Raw genomic sequence first — 15,557 nt, forward strand, 5'->3', positions numbered from 1 at the left:
ACACCGCTTTGAAAATCACAAGGTGAATTTGTGTTTCCTTGAGTGAGCTTATTTAGCACTGTGTTGGCCCCACAATGTTGTTGGGGAAGAGCATGTCTGTCCCTGTTTGCACTACATCAAGGTCATCCTTTTCAAGACAGTTTCAAGAGGCTAGCTGTGTTGACCTGTAGCAGAAGAGCGAGATCCGGGTCTCGTAGCACCATAAAGAGCGACCGGATTACCAGGCTTTAAGCTTTCAAGAGTCAGAGCTCCTATCATCTGACTCTTGAAAGCTCGTACCCTGGAAATCTAGTCCGTCTTTAAGGTACTACGGAACCCAAATCTTACCCTTTAAAAATTATCCTTGTTTTATTGAGCACATCCGTCCTTTCAGCAACACATTCAGGGTGCTATGCAAAGTGCCATTTGACTGCTCCAACTGCTGCAGTGCAGCTTCTAGGCAAATACACTGGTGACATTTCTGAAGAGGGTAAGTGGGAATCAGCATGCAGTAGACATGCTCTGCAGTTCAGAGCGTGCCACATGCCTAATTACCCTCTGCCAAAAAAGCTACATTTATTTCCATCCCAAACACGAGGCCTACACCTCAGAGAGGCTTGCAGCGTACCCATTCCTCCAGCACCAGCTATTCCATGGTGGGAACCAATTGCCAACCACAAGCTGAGGGTTCCCATTCTCCTGGTATTGGCTGGGGATCCCCCAGCTGGCCAGTGGGGAGGAATGGGGGGGGAACTGGGAGGCATAGTAATGTGCTGATTTCTCTCCCCATGCACCCAGAAGTGATGTCAGCACTTTTCTGGGGGGTGCTGGGGACATTCTGGTATGTGGGCAAAACTCTATGGTTAAATCATAGAGTTTTGCCCAAATACCAGAGCATCTTGGAGGTCCCCCTGGAAATATGCTGATATCACTTCTGAGTGCACAGGGAGTGATGTCTTACATTGCCAGTGACATCACCATGTTGCCAGTGAGGGCCCCTGCTCTGGTTAACCCCCCCCCCCCCCACACACACACACTGGTTGTCAGGCCACATCTGAGAAGCCTGCACAAGCCATGTTGGGCAAGAGCCTTGCCCACTTTCCTGATACATGGGGCAGGTGTCACATTGGCGAAGTGTGCACAGGTGGCATACCAAAGAGCCATATGTGGCTCCTGAGCCACTGAGTATCATTGCTAACTAAAGCTAACTAAAACACGGGACCAAAAAAAATCATCAAGAGTAGTTATGTATTTATACCTGGATGTTTTACTGTTAAGGTGCATTTGCACAATTTTTTAAAAATAGGGCAGAAAATGAAACTACTAGGAATAGAAACCGTAGCTCAGGGTGGAGCACAGTTTGTGTGAAGAAATACCAAGTTCCTAATACCTTCACTCAAAAGGCTCTCCAGTAGCAGAGCAGACAAACACCTCTGTCTATGGCCTGGAAAGCCACCACTTGTACAGACCAAGCTATATAAAATAAACCTGGTTGAATGGACTTGCATGCTCCTTCAGAGTGGCAGATGAAGAAGAGGAGCCACCTGAGGCTTCTACCATAACTGCTGTCCACCTCTCCTGTTAACCTTCATCCCTTTCTGAAGCTGCTAACACTCCTTCCATCTTCATCCCCCAGGTGTCTAAACACAGTGCAGCAGTTTGCACTTGCCCAATAAAGCTATATGAACTCTCACAAGAATCTCTGAGCCGGATGGCGGTGAGACTCCAAGGCAAGAGTGGCAGCACCCTCCAAAATCCACCACATGAAGTCATCAAGTTGCTTCATTATACAGCCTCTTCACTCAGGTTGAAGAGAAAAAATTTCAGCTATCTCCAGTTTTTCATGATGTTGGAATGAGGGTACTTTCCCCCCAGAAACCAGGATTCTCAGCTACTGTTTAACCTCACTTCAGAAACTTACTGGAAAACTAACCTCAGAAGCTAAGCCGACCCCGCTTAGCTTCTGAGGTCTGATGAGACCAGGCTAGCCCGGGCCATCCAGATGAGGACATTTTCTTAGGAAATTGTAAAAGGGCTTTTAACCCTGGGGTAAATATAGGAGATTTCTCTAGGGATGGATTTCCCCATTGCTCCTTGTCAACAGTTACCTGGGAAGTGGAGAACCAGAATCACATTTGGTGCCTGCTTTAGTTCCACTTTCCTCCCCTACGAAACAAATGCATGAGTAGGAAACATTGTGAGGGTTTCTCTTATGCAATTTACAAAGATGCCCTTTGAGAATTCCACACCGTGGATTAAAAAAAACAAACATAAGACTAACCATCCCCCATTTGAAAATACAATCAGCCCACATACTCTTAAGTAGCACGGTAGTTCTATAAAGGCATTATGCTCCCCCAAAGGAACATCAGCTTCAGCATAAAGTAGCATACTACAAATAAAAATGAAACCACCGTCTGCCGTGAAGGTAAGACTGAAAATAATAGCAGTAACAAGGAAATCGGCATTAACTATAACAAAAACATTCAGTTTAAGCATTAAAACTAGATTATCAGTATGAAGCCTGCTTTTAGCATTCTCCCCAATCAAGAAGGAAAGATAGAAAAATAGAAGTTGCATTTAAGAAGCAGTGAGATATTCATTCAGGGCAGTAGAAGAAAGTTGTAAAAAAGACCTCGAAGAGAAAAAGAGGTAGAATCAAGATGTAAAACAGCTGTCCTGAAAGTTACCTTTGTTCAAGACATTTAACCTAATTGATCTTCCAAGGATAAGGGAAGCTACCTGCTTTAATTGGACTTTGGAGTTTTCCACACAAGGACAGGCTGGTTATGCTAATTTTTTTCTTGCCATGGTCCTTAGTAGTGTCCCCTAACTCTTCCCCCCAACAGCAGAGCCTGAGGGCTTATGCCTTCCCCCTAGCTAGGGTTGCTAGCCCCCCTTAATTATTTCTCCCCCCCCGCCCTCCATTGCTAGTCCTTGGCTATACCTATATGCCAGTAATTCTCACAACATAACCAACCTCCTGCCATGGGGGGGGGTGTCACCCCTGTTTTGTTAACCTCTAGCAGGTGGCCACCCGACCCCACGGATTACTGTTATTACTGGCTTGTGCAATACGTGTGATGCTGCTGTTTAGAAATTGTATTGCTGTGTTTATTGATGCTTTTATCTGGGTTTTAAATTACAATGTTTATGTTGTTTTATATATGTTGTACTCCACTTTGAGCCTGTTCATGGGGAAAGCAGATTAGAAATATAATAAATAAATAAAAATAACTGATACAAGCCAATTCAGGTATGCTGTATCCACTGCAAGTGAACAAAAAGTGAAACTTATCTGAGAAGCTACTGCGAAAACTGAAAGGGAAAAAATGAAAAGGCCACGTGTACAGAGAAGGAAATCAACAACAGTATTCAATTTATATGCCACCCTTCTGGACAACTTAACACCCACTCAGAGCGGTTTACAAAGTGTGTAATTATTATCTACATGGCTATCACCCTGTGAGGTGGGTGGGGCTGAGAGAGCTCTGAGAGAGCTGTGACTGACCCAAGGTCACCCAGCTGGCTTCAAGGAGTGAGGAATCAAACCGGGTTCTTCAGATTAGAGTCCTTCCGCTCTTAACCACTACGTCAAACTGAATTTACAGTGAAATCCGCAGTAATATCTTGCCTGCGGTGTCCAGCACTGCTGGATTTTTATGGAGAATATAGCATTATATCAAATATTGTGGTGTGCTGAAGAACAGGCCTTGATTTCTGCCGATTCCCCCCTCCAACTGCAGATTCCCTACACTTCCCCCCCCCATGCTGTGTCCCAGAGTTCACTGACCCACTGAACCTACTGTTTTCATTCTGCTTGCAACCAGGGCTTTTTTTCAGCTGGAACGTGGTGGAACGGAGTGGCACTGGAGTGGCGCGGAGGGCAATCTAAACTCCCCTCTGTCTGGAGATCAGGGGGCGGGGCCACCAGCCTTGTGACCATTTTCGCCAAGGGCAATTTAAACTTTAAACTTCCCCCTTGTTCCAGATGACCCAAAATGACGTCATTGTGTGGTCCTGTGCTGGCAACCCACTGAGTTCAACCACCTCTTTTCCCAGAAAAAAAAGCCCTGCTTGCAACTGATTGTGGAAAAGGAAGAATCTGGAACCACAAAAGTGTCTTTTGTGTGAAAGCAACGTTAGATTAAATGTACCAGTCAGCTGGCAACCTACCCTTCACCTCCAGTCCTCCTTTGTCTTTGTTTATGAGTTTCTTCTGCTTTGGAGACAATCCCCCCTGAGATGCACAGCCTGAAAAAGAGGAGCTGCAGAGCTGTTTCTTTAGCGGCAGCTGCTGTACTCCGGAGCCATACACCTTCGGCTTTGTAACAGAGGGCTAGAGAGTAAGAAGTCAAGAGATTATAAAAAATGAGTGCAAGGCGCAGAATTCCTGATATTCAACGGAGAGTGAGTGCCAAATGATGTGAGATGCTGCTGGAGAGCCAAGACTGGAACTCCACATTTGGAAATTTATTCTTTTAAAAAGACAGTGAGAAACTAGAAGTTACTGAATTTACAGTAAAATCCTAAACAGAGTTACTCCAGCCTAAGCCCTTTGAGTTCAATGGGCTTAGACTGGAGTAACTCTGCTTAGTATTTCACTGTAAGGTTTTTTAATTATGTATGCATAAACTGATGCTTTAAAAAAATCCTGCAAATGTTAGCCTGCAATTCCTTGTAACTGAATTGATGTTTTTCATAGTCTTGGCTGATCTTTGTCTTATGGAATGCTAGGCTGAAGGCATAAACATGCCGGTGAGCGTGGCTGGGCATGGCAGTGTCCACATGAAGGCCATGCAAATACAAGCTACAGCAAGCAGATGAATCCATTCCACTGTTTGCAGCAGTCACAACCTACAAAAGCAGAAGATACTTTCCCAGTTTGCAGGGACTCCAAGGGACATTGGGTATGTGACTGCAGCCTCCGTCACATCAGCCTTTCCACACTGGCATCTTGGCGACCCCTGGGCAAGATACAGAAGATGCCCTTGGATCGGACCCCATCAAATTGCCAGAATCAGCTGACTGCAATTGTCTGATAAGAGGGAAAGGAGAAGTTTTCACCAGGCTGTTCCAAACAGAAAGCCCAATAAAGCTGTGACACCCACAAGAATCTGGTTGAGTCCCACCCTGTTCCTAGAAAAGAGGAGGGTGCAAACCAAGTGGAGATCTGAGATGCAAAAGAGTACAAGACCAGCAGAAGGCATGGGAGGGAGGGGGCAGACTCTCCTTTACTACCTGTCAGGAGTCTCCAATTTGAATCGTATGCACTTCATCTAAAGCCGGACTAGGAATGTACAGAGGTGCACCTGGCTATGAGTGGAACACAATGGGGGTGCTTTTGAATTTCCGTGATATGAGCTTATAAACATTACTTCTGTATTCAAGAACTTACTGCCTGGCTTTCTTTCTACCCTCACCTCTGGGGTGGAGATGGGCACGAACCGAAATACAAACCAAAATTAAGCACGAACCAGGCTGGTTCGTGAACCATGGTTCGTTAGATCCCATTTCTGATGAACTGCCACGAACTTTTAGGCTGGTTCATTTAGTTTGTTTTTTGGTTCGTCACTGCAGACAGCCTGGTACCAATCAATCAGTTTCCTAGGCAACAGGGGATGGACTTCCTGCAGACCTTCTGCTGACCCAGAAGTGACCTTCTGCTGACCTGGGTGACAATTTTCTGACCTGGATGTGACATTTTCACGAACCAAACGGACCAGTTCGCAAACCAGGGGCAGGTTCATGAAAGTTCGTGGTTTGTGGTTCGTGAAATTTGATGAACCACGAACCACATGGTTCAGTTTTTTTCTGGTTCGTGCCCATCTCTACTCTGGGGAAAAGTCCTGTTGGGTCAGAATGGATTTGGGCAGAGGTCTGATCACACTATCAGCTCATTTGTGCTAGGCTTGAGCTCACAGGGCGGTATATAAATCAAATGTTAATATTATTATAATCATCATTATTATTATTTTGGCCCCGGCATTCGGAGAACAGGAAGAAAACTGAGTCAACGCTGTGGTACTGAGTCACTTAAAAAAAACAAAACTTCTTCTCCTGCACCATGTTGTTGTTGGATAGCTCACACACATTATCACAATAATCCTGACAATAGCCCTGTGAGGCAAAATGAGATATGACAGCATGCTCATGGTTGCCATGAAAGTGATTTTAAAATTCTGTGAGGGCCCAATCCTGGTGGTGCCTGGAGCGAGGTGTTGTTGTTTCCACTACCCTGCAGCTTTTCAAGTGCTGAAACAGACATGGGGAGGCGATGGTGTGAGGCAGTTGCAGCAGTTAAGGCATGGGGAGGGGGAAACAAGAGAGACTCAGTCTACTGTTCGGCACACATAATCAGGATTGGGCCCTCACGGCATTTTAAAATCAATTTAAAATGGTGGCGGTGTCCTCATGGAGGCCACAAGGAGACTATTGGGTCTAGTTTGGCCTTAAGGTAACCCTTCATTGGGGCCAGACTGGAGCACTGGATCCACCAACATGTAATTCAGCTGCAAGAAGCAGTCATACAGCCCCCCCCAAAGGAATGAAAGGGTTACTTTCGCCCCTCTTGCCCTGTTTTCCTAATATGGGTCGTTTTCACAAGTCCCAGCATAGTGCTAAACTTACGGAACGAGAGCATCTTCCTGGCACGATTTCTGATGTCATCGCTCTACAAGAATGGAATCATGGTGCGATGACATCAGAAATTGCGCCAGGAAGATGCTCTCGTTCCAGGAGTTTAGCGCTATGCTGGGACATATGGAAATGGCCGTGCTTTAAGTTTCAGGTCTCCCGTTACCCAGAGAAAATGACAGCGTGGTATACCATCGATTCTAGGCAAATCCCCTCCTCTTTTTCCACCTCCACAAGCACCACCTCTAAATCTCCTTGAACTTCCCAGGCTGGGGTTGGCATCCTAAAATGTGCAGTACTGTAAAATGGTTGTTCTACTTCCTAACCTTCATGAACAACATTCACACATGATACAAACATTAGGAAGCTCAAATTTAGTGTCAACATGTAAAACTAGCCCATAATCGTTGGGGTGGTATCTTCTACCGGAAATGGCACAGGAACTTACCTTTCTGCTAACTTTGCTGTGGGACGCATCTACAGTTTCTGATTTCTCCATCAGTTTCCAAGGAATGTACACTAAAGAGGGAAGGAAAACTATATCACATAATGCACTGCGACGTCAGGACTCTGGTCAGCTTGTGACTCCAAAACTGCTGGCTCCTCAACACGGAAAGGGCAAAGACTGGGATGGGTCAGCAGCCAGAGATTGTGGCCTCTGTGGAGCAGGGCTAAGGGGGGAACCTCTCTGTGTGTTTTCATGGCTGACCCTGTGGCTGGGGTTCCATTATGGGAGGGAGCTGTACAAGGAAGAGGATGAAGACACAGTATTGTGTAGTGGTTAGAATTTTGGACCAGGAAGACCTGAGTTCAAGTTCTCCGCTCAACCATCAAGTTCATTGCCTGACTCGAACATGCCAGTCTCTGAGAGTCTCTCTATATGAGATGCCTGGGAATGGGTCCATTAAGTGTTGGGAGATGCAATGTTAGTTGGGAAACGTAGTCTTGAAAGACTGAGCTGGCAGAGATCACTCTGGAGGGGACGAGTTCCCTCACAGCCCTCTTCTACCTCTGGCGTGCTGGACTGTCTCCCCTTCCGGAGCTTTTACCTGCTGCCCTCGCTGCTTAAAACTTTGAATTAACCGAGCCTCAGTAGGGCAAAGGCTCTGGAAAGGGAGATGCCAGAGGTGGCAGAGGGCTGTGAGGGAATCCATCCCCTCTGGAGCAATCTCTGCCAGCTCTATCATTTAAAATTACACTTCCCAGGTAACATCGCGTCTCCCAGCACACGTAGAACACATGTCAAAAGGATGGTGTAGAGAGACTCTGAGTTTCACCTACCTTACAGGGCAGTTGTGAGGCTAAAAAGGAGGAGGGGAGAGCGATGTACATTGTCCTGAGCTTCTTAGAGGATGGATGGGATAAAAAAATGTAAGTCTGACAGATCACAGGAACAGTGAGCGGGAGTGATGAGAGTGTTGGATCTGGGAAGCCCAGGTTCAAATCCCTCCTCCGCCATGGAAACTCTCTGGGACCAGTCACTCTCTCAGCCTGATCTGCCTCACAGGGTTGTTATGAGGATAATATGGAGGAGTGGAGAACGATGTGAGCCATTTTGGGTCCCCATGGGGGGGAAAGACGGGGTACAAATACAGTAAACAAAGTAAAAATAAGATCTAAGATCAGCCTTCAGCTGCCTCTGCCAAATTGCTCGGTCATCATTCTCCTGTCTCCTGCTCAAGAGAGCCTGTGAGCAGGAAGGACATATACGTCCTCCACGCTGGGGCTGAATTCAAAAGCCAGTCTTCTTAGCGCCGTTCCAGCGTGTCACCCCGCAGATCCAATTCTAGGGATTGGGGAAAGACACCATTGCTACGGTTAAACAGATAACGAGTTCCCATCATGATGATTATCTTGGTGTTCAGTTGCATCCCTAGCAAAAATAAAGCTTTTGACTTTGTACACAACAACAACAACAAAAATAATATAACAGTCGATTTATATACTGCCCTTCAGGATGACTTAGCACCCACTCAAAGCGGTTTACAAAGTATGTCATTATTATCCCCACAACAAACACCCTGTGAGGTGGGTGCGGCTGAGAGAGCTCCTAGAAGCTGTGACTGACCCAAGGTCACCCCGCTGGAGTGGGGAATTAAATCCGGCTTTCCAGATTAGAGTCCCGCGCTCTTAACCACTACACCAAACTGGGTCTCAGAAGTTCTGAAAACTGGCCCAGATGTTTAACCCCCCCATGCAAATAGCTAGATGGTTTGACCCATTCAGCTGTCTGCTACAAAAAGGAAGCCCTGGTGTTAGGAGCTGGCATTTGTAGAACACTCCGAAGTTGCAAGCCATGTTTTCCAGCAACCCCTTATTAGCCCTGACCCAAAGAGCCACACAAGACAAACTGAATTAGAGTCTCTCTACACAAGACATCTTGTGAAAGATCTTACACTTGTTCTCCCATTGGGGATACACATGCAAGGCTAGGGAGGCAGAGTCCCCTTGAATATAAGACCACACAGAAAATGAGTCCCCATGTAAGATGTCTTGTGTAGAGAGACCTTGAGCCCAAGTGGTTTTAGAGTAATCTTTCGCAAGCTGCAGCCATCCCCATGCCATGTAGCTTAATTGCTTCTGAAGGGGAGACAACAGCATAGAGATTGCCAAGGGGGGAGCCGGGTTAGTCTGTTGCAGCAAAATAAAACAGGAGTCTGGTGGCACCTTTAAAGACCAGGAACATTTATTTCAAGAGGAGCATTGAGCCACCACTCCCTTTCATCAGCATACAAAAGCTCTTACTGAAATAAATAATAGTATTTAAGGGGTCACTGGATTGTTGTATTAATAACATACAAAGGCAAAGTGAGTTACGGAGAAGAGCCTGCTGCTTTTCCAAGCAAGTGCTCTTAAATCCATTCCACCAAGGCTCCTTCCCAAAGCAAACTTCAGGCTACCAACAAAGATAACCATATCGAGGCAAGGAATCACTACACTTACAAAGGCAGTATCTTTGCAAGGAGCAAAAGCCCTAAGCACGCACACTCAAAAGTAAATCCTACCGAGTTCAGTGGGACCTACTTGCTAGTAAGTATGTAAAATTGCAGTCTGCAGCACATAGGAATGGAGATTACATTTAAAGTATTCAGTGGATTAAAATAAAACTTATTGCAATGCATTTCTAGTAATAATTGATTTTAATGGAAAACTTGCATGAAAAGTTCATAAACATTTAAAATGTTTTGGGGAAAAGTATGATTATGAGGTGGGAGGGAAGGCAGCATGGTATGACCTGATCTTGTCAGATCTCAGAAACTAAGCAAAGTTGGCTCTAGTAAGTCTCTTTGTAGTAGGGCAGGGTATAAGCTGAATAAAATAAAATTCTGCTATGCAGAGGAAGCAGTGCCAAACCTCTGTTCATCTCTTGTCTTGAAAACCCCTTTCTGGAGTCAGCGTGAATTGGTTGTTATTTGATGGTGCGTGCGCACATGCACAAGATTATGGGACATCAATCTCAGCAATATCATTTTTCCCCAGAGCGTTTTAAAATAATTTCTTGGAATTTCTTGTAAAATTATCAGCTATAAAACATAAAAAGCCAGAAATAAACAGCTGGCCCAGACACTCAAAAGTGGGGGCAGGGGAGGGGGAGTTAAAGCCGCATGATATGAAAAAGTAGCATTCTTTTAATAGGGATTAAACTCAAGCAGAGTGCTAACCTTACACTGCAGCTATTTCCCTCAGCAACATTAATGTAATTTTCATCAGGCAGGCTCTTCAAAAGCTGCACAACATATTAGCAAATAGACCAACCCAATTTGCAGTCCTCAATAGATCTCTGGAACAAAGTAGGGCTCCAATAACACAGGGAGCTCAGACCTTCAGAAGAAAACCAGCCGCCCACCTTCTCAGTGCTGTAAAGGGGCAGAGGCAAAAGCAGAACTCTCCTTACTAGGGCCAGAGTCATATGATAGTTCTTAAAGTCGCACACTTTGGAGGAGCTGGGCAAATAGAAGAGAAGCCTCTGTACCTTTAAGAATGATGTAGCAGAGGGGAGTCAGGTAAGTTCAGCTTGTCACAAGGGGTGTAGGAACATAACACCTGCCAAATTCCTTCTTCTACATAACTCCAGTCAGAATGGGCAATACTGAGCTAAGTAGACCAGTGTTGTATAGTGGTTAGAGCGTCAAGGATCTGGGAGGCTGTGATTTGAGCCCCCACTGGTTGAGTGACTTTAGGCTAGTCATACACTCTTAGCCCTAACCAACCTCAAAGGGTTGTTATGAAGATAAACTGGAGGAGAGGAGAATGATGTAAATGGCTTTGGGTCCTCCTCACTGAGGAGAAAAGGAGGGTATACATGAAATAAATAAATTAGTAAGACAGCTTTCTATGTTCAAATAGGTTTTGCAGGTTATTGATAAATACAAAAAACCTTCCAAACCTGCTTTCCAAAGGGGAAAAGTACACACTGTGAATGCTAGTGGTTTTTCAAATTGCCTTCAACTAATGACCGAGCTTGTGCTAGGCAAGAGATTTCCTCACGTTTTCTTCAGTTGAGGACAGAGCATTTGGGGTGTGTATGTTGTGTGAGGGGGAGTGTGTGGGCACCTGTGCTTACATTGCTTTCCTCTTCTCCATTTTATCCTCACAACAACAATGTGAGGTAGGTTAAGGTAAGAGTGTGTGACTGGCTCAAGGTCACTCGGAGAGTTTCCATGGCAGACTGGAAATTCGGACTTGGGTCTCGCGGATCCTAGGACAACACACTAATCTCTACACCACAATGAGCACCTAAAAATTTGAATGGTAAAACCCTCTGCTAAATAATGGCTGATTCTGCACACGTTGGATAATGCACTTTCAATGCGCTTTATCATTCGTTTGAGGTGGATTTTTTGTTCCGCATACAAAAAAATCCATTCCAAATGATCTATAAAGAGGATTGGAAGTGCATTATCCAACATGTGCAGAATCACTAAATATCTGATGTAGCTTCTTATTAAAGGGACAGAATCTTTTTTCTACAGCTAGTTGACCACTTTATTCACTAGTGCTAAGCAAGGGAGTAGTACCAAGTTTCACTAAGAATCTTAATGCTTGCAATGAGTTGGGAATCATACCTCTGCTCATGCCTTAGGAGGAACGGAGGCTACAAACAACTAACACTCTCTGGCATCAGCACACCAGTTAAGTTTGCTTTCCGAACACCTTTACACTGAAATTGGACCTGCCTCAATTCATTATCTTGCTCTGGATAGCCCAGGTGAGCCTGATCTTGTGTGATCTCAGAAGCTAAACAGGGTTGGCCTTGGTTAGGAATAGAAGACCAGGGTTGCAGAGTCAGGCAATGGTAAACCACTTCTGTTGGTCTCTTGCCATGAAAACTCCACCAGGGGTTTCCATAACTCAATGATGACTTGAGGGCAGGATTTCATTTTCCAATTCATTTACAGCTGTCTTTCAGAAGCCACTAGAGGGCACAGCGAGGCTGTAAAAGGCCTCTGCATCGCATATATGGCCAGCTGTTGAAGGGTGATGGGAGAGTGACAGCTTATGTTTCCACATTAATCATAGCAGTAGTTCATTAATGACTGTCCTGTACTGCGCTAGGGATGATTCTTTGGTCCTAGCCAGTTTATTTCATAACCTTGCAGGCTGTGTGTGTGTTATAAAAAGGTTAGTTATAAAACAGTGAGCAGCTCATCTTCTAGCTTCAAGAACTGAGGACTGGATGCAGACTAGAGTGGGGTTTCCTGTTCTGGCCCCAAAGATCTCTGTACATCTTTAAAGATAAAAAAGGAAGCCCAAATATTTTCTGAGGGCCACAAAACGCACACTTACATAAAAACTTCCTGCAAATGGTGGACGTCAGGACCTTTTACCAAACTGTTCCACGTAGACAAAATGGATTGGGAAAGAACTCAATTTTTTCAGAGAAATAAAATTGCTTTTAAAAAGAGACAGAAAAAAGAATTAAGGGAAGCTGTTATCAGCTTATCTCAAAACAACTGAAATTTTGACACAATTCTGTTTCTGGATTTTGAACTCAAATTTAGACCTGTGGTCCTGGTCTTTTGGAGAATAATTTCTAAATCTAATTGCTTTCTTGCTTCCTAAAAAAGAGTTCAGTAGCACTGGACTCTTTTCTATTTTGCTACTAAAGAGCCCTGTGGCACAGAGTGGTAAGTTGCAGTACTGCAGTCCAAGCTCTGCTCACGACTTGAGTTCGATCTTGAAAGAAGCTGGGTTCAGGTAGCCAGCTCAAGGTTGACTCAGCCTTCCATCCTTCCGAGTTCGGTAAAATGAGTACCCAGTTTCCTGGGGGTAAACTGTAGATAACTGAGGAAGGCAATGGCAAACCACCCCGTAAACAGTCTGCCAAGAAATGTCGTGATGCGACATCCCCCCATGGGTCAGTAATGACTCGGTGCTTGCACAGGGGACTACCTTTACCTTTACCTACTACAGACTAACATGGCTAACTCCCCGGTTTCTTGCTTCCTGTAGCTTTTGCTTTCTAATTGCCTGGTGTATTTTTCAGGCAGCAGTTGGATGAAGACAGAATAGGGAATTTTTTTCCCACTGCTGAAAAATGTCTTGGAGTTCAGATCTAGATCCGGCCTGGCTCTCTTACTGCCTCTCACATGTGTAGAGATCTGTATAGCTTGGCCCTCAGAGAGAGAGTGCTCTGTCAGGTTTCAGTGTCTGAGGTGCACTCCAGATTTGCTTCATCTTTCAAAGATCTGCTCTTTGCTCCCTTCAGGATTCAACTGCCAAACAAAGCAGAGAATTTTAGTGTCAAATCCCAGACGGCAGCTTTGTGGTCTGCAGCGGCCAAAATGATTAAGAGTCTTTGACGTCATAAAGGCTAGCAAAAGTATCATAGTATATACTTTTCAGAGCCAAAGTTCATTTCGTCACACTCATAAATTGCGCCCTGGTCTTGATCACAAACGCTTGGGCCATGATAAATTTGTCAGCGTTCCAGGCGAAACAAGAAGCAAATGCTGCCTGTAGACTGGCTAAAAGTATTTTACAGAGGTGAATAGTTTTTTTTTACAGTGCAATCCAGGGTGGGGTGGGGGAGCATATGTCCCAGATACGGTGGCATATCCTTGAGATACACCAGCAGAAGTCCCTGGTGGTGCTGCACTCCATCTGGGCACTGAGATGGGAATGCCATGGAGCAATGCTCGCACATGTTGCTGCGATAGTAGAGAATGGGGTCGGCCAGAGGGCATGGCAGGATTTAACTCCTCAAAATGCCTCAGCCTCGGAACCCCCCAAGAATGATGGAAAGTTACACCTGCAAAAAACACAGCAGAACCCACAGGCACCCGTACAATGGAAAGGCCAAGTGCACCCCCCACACGCACGGCTCCGTCCAAAAACCCCAGCAGAACACAGGATGCCAACAGCTGCGACCAGTCACCCCCTCCCAGGCACCCAACTCTTCTAAGTCTTTCTTGCATTTCTAAGACTTTCTTGCATAGAAAATTGGTACAAGATGTTTTTTAGATGGTACGTTACACCCAAAGATACTGAAAAAATGGATAAGAAATATGTAGGGTCATGTTGGAAGTGTAAGGAGGAAGATGGTTCTTTCTTTCACATGTGGGGGACATGTAAAAAAAGGAAAAAAATTCTGGAAAGATATACACGTGGAGATTCAGAAGATTTCAAAAATTAACTTTGCTATGAAACCCCAGATTATGTTGTTGGCAGGGCTTTTTTTCTGGGGAAAGAGATGGTGGAACTCAGTGGGTTACCAGCACAGGGGGAAACTCCTGGCGGGAAGTGGTGCCCCTGGTACCTCATGCGCATGCGCAAAGTGCATTCATGTTCCTGGGACTGCAAAATAATGTCACTTTGGGTCAGCTGGAACAAGGGGGAGTTTTTAAAAGTTTAAATCACCTTTGGCGAAAATGGTCACATGGCCAGTGGCCCCGCCCCCTGATCTCCAGACAGAGGGGAGTTTAGATCGCCCTCTGCGCCACTCCAGCAGTGCGGAGAGCGATCTAAACTCCCTTCTGTCTGGAGATCAGGGGGCGGGGCCACCGGCCATGTGACCGTTTTCATGAGGTGCCAGAACTCCGTTCCACCGCATTCCAGCTGAAAAAACCCCCTAGTTGTTGGGAATATTACCAGATAATTTTGATAGAACACTACATGAACTATTTCGGTATTTGTTGATGGTAGCAAGAGTGGTAATGACGAGCAAATGGAAAGAAGGAGAATGCCCAACCAGAGAAATTTGGAAGAACAAAATGTCAGAATACACAGTGGTGGCAAAATTGGTGAATTACATAAATAGAAGGCCAATTAAAGAATTTGAGGAGAAATGGGGAAAATATCTTGCTTATAATGGATAAACTTTATAAGTTTTTTCAGTCTTGTAAATTTGAAAATGATTGTATATTGATATATTTTATAATTTGAAGGTAGGAGAATTAGTTATATAAAGATAATTGGCAGAATAAATGGTATAATATTGAAGTACTGGTAAAAAGTCAACATTGTTAAGTAAAATATAGGTAAAAGGTAATGATAAGTAGAGAGGAAATAAGGATTTTTTTTCATTTTCTAAGATAAAAAGATTAGAATTGTTAATAGTACTTATCTTAATACTGTAAGAGGGTAAGACAACTAGCTATATTAAGTAATAAGCATTCTTTCTGTGAATGATTATCGTCTCTTTTTTTGGTTTGTTTTTCTTTTTGTCTCTTTTATTATTAATATAATGAGTAGAAATAGATATGAATTCTTTATGAGTTGTTTAATTAGAAAAATATATACTAAACAGATTAACAGTGCAATCCTATGGAGAGTTACTTCAGTCTAAGCCTATTGAAATCAATGGGCCTAAACTGGAGTAACTCTCTTTAGGATTGTGTTGTTAATTATTACTCTAATCACTATCTTAATATTTATAAAGGTTATGATTTTTGTATTCTGTATTTTAATAATCCTTGTAGCACATAGCTACATATCTGTCT

The sequence above is a fragment of the Eublepharis macularius genome, chromosome 5 (genome assembly GCF_028583425.1).
Source record: "Eublepharis macularius isolate TG4126 chromosome 5, MPM_Emac_v1.0, whole genome shotgun sequence".
Taxonomy (NCBI): Eukaryota; Metazoa; Chordata; class Lepidosauria; order Squamata; family Eublepharidae; genus Eublepharis; species Eublepharis macularius.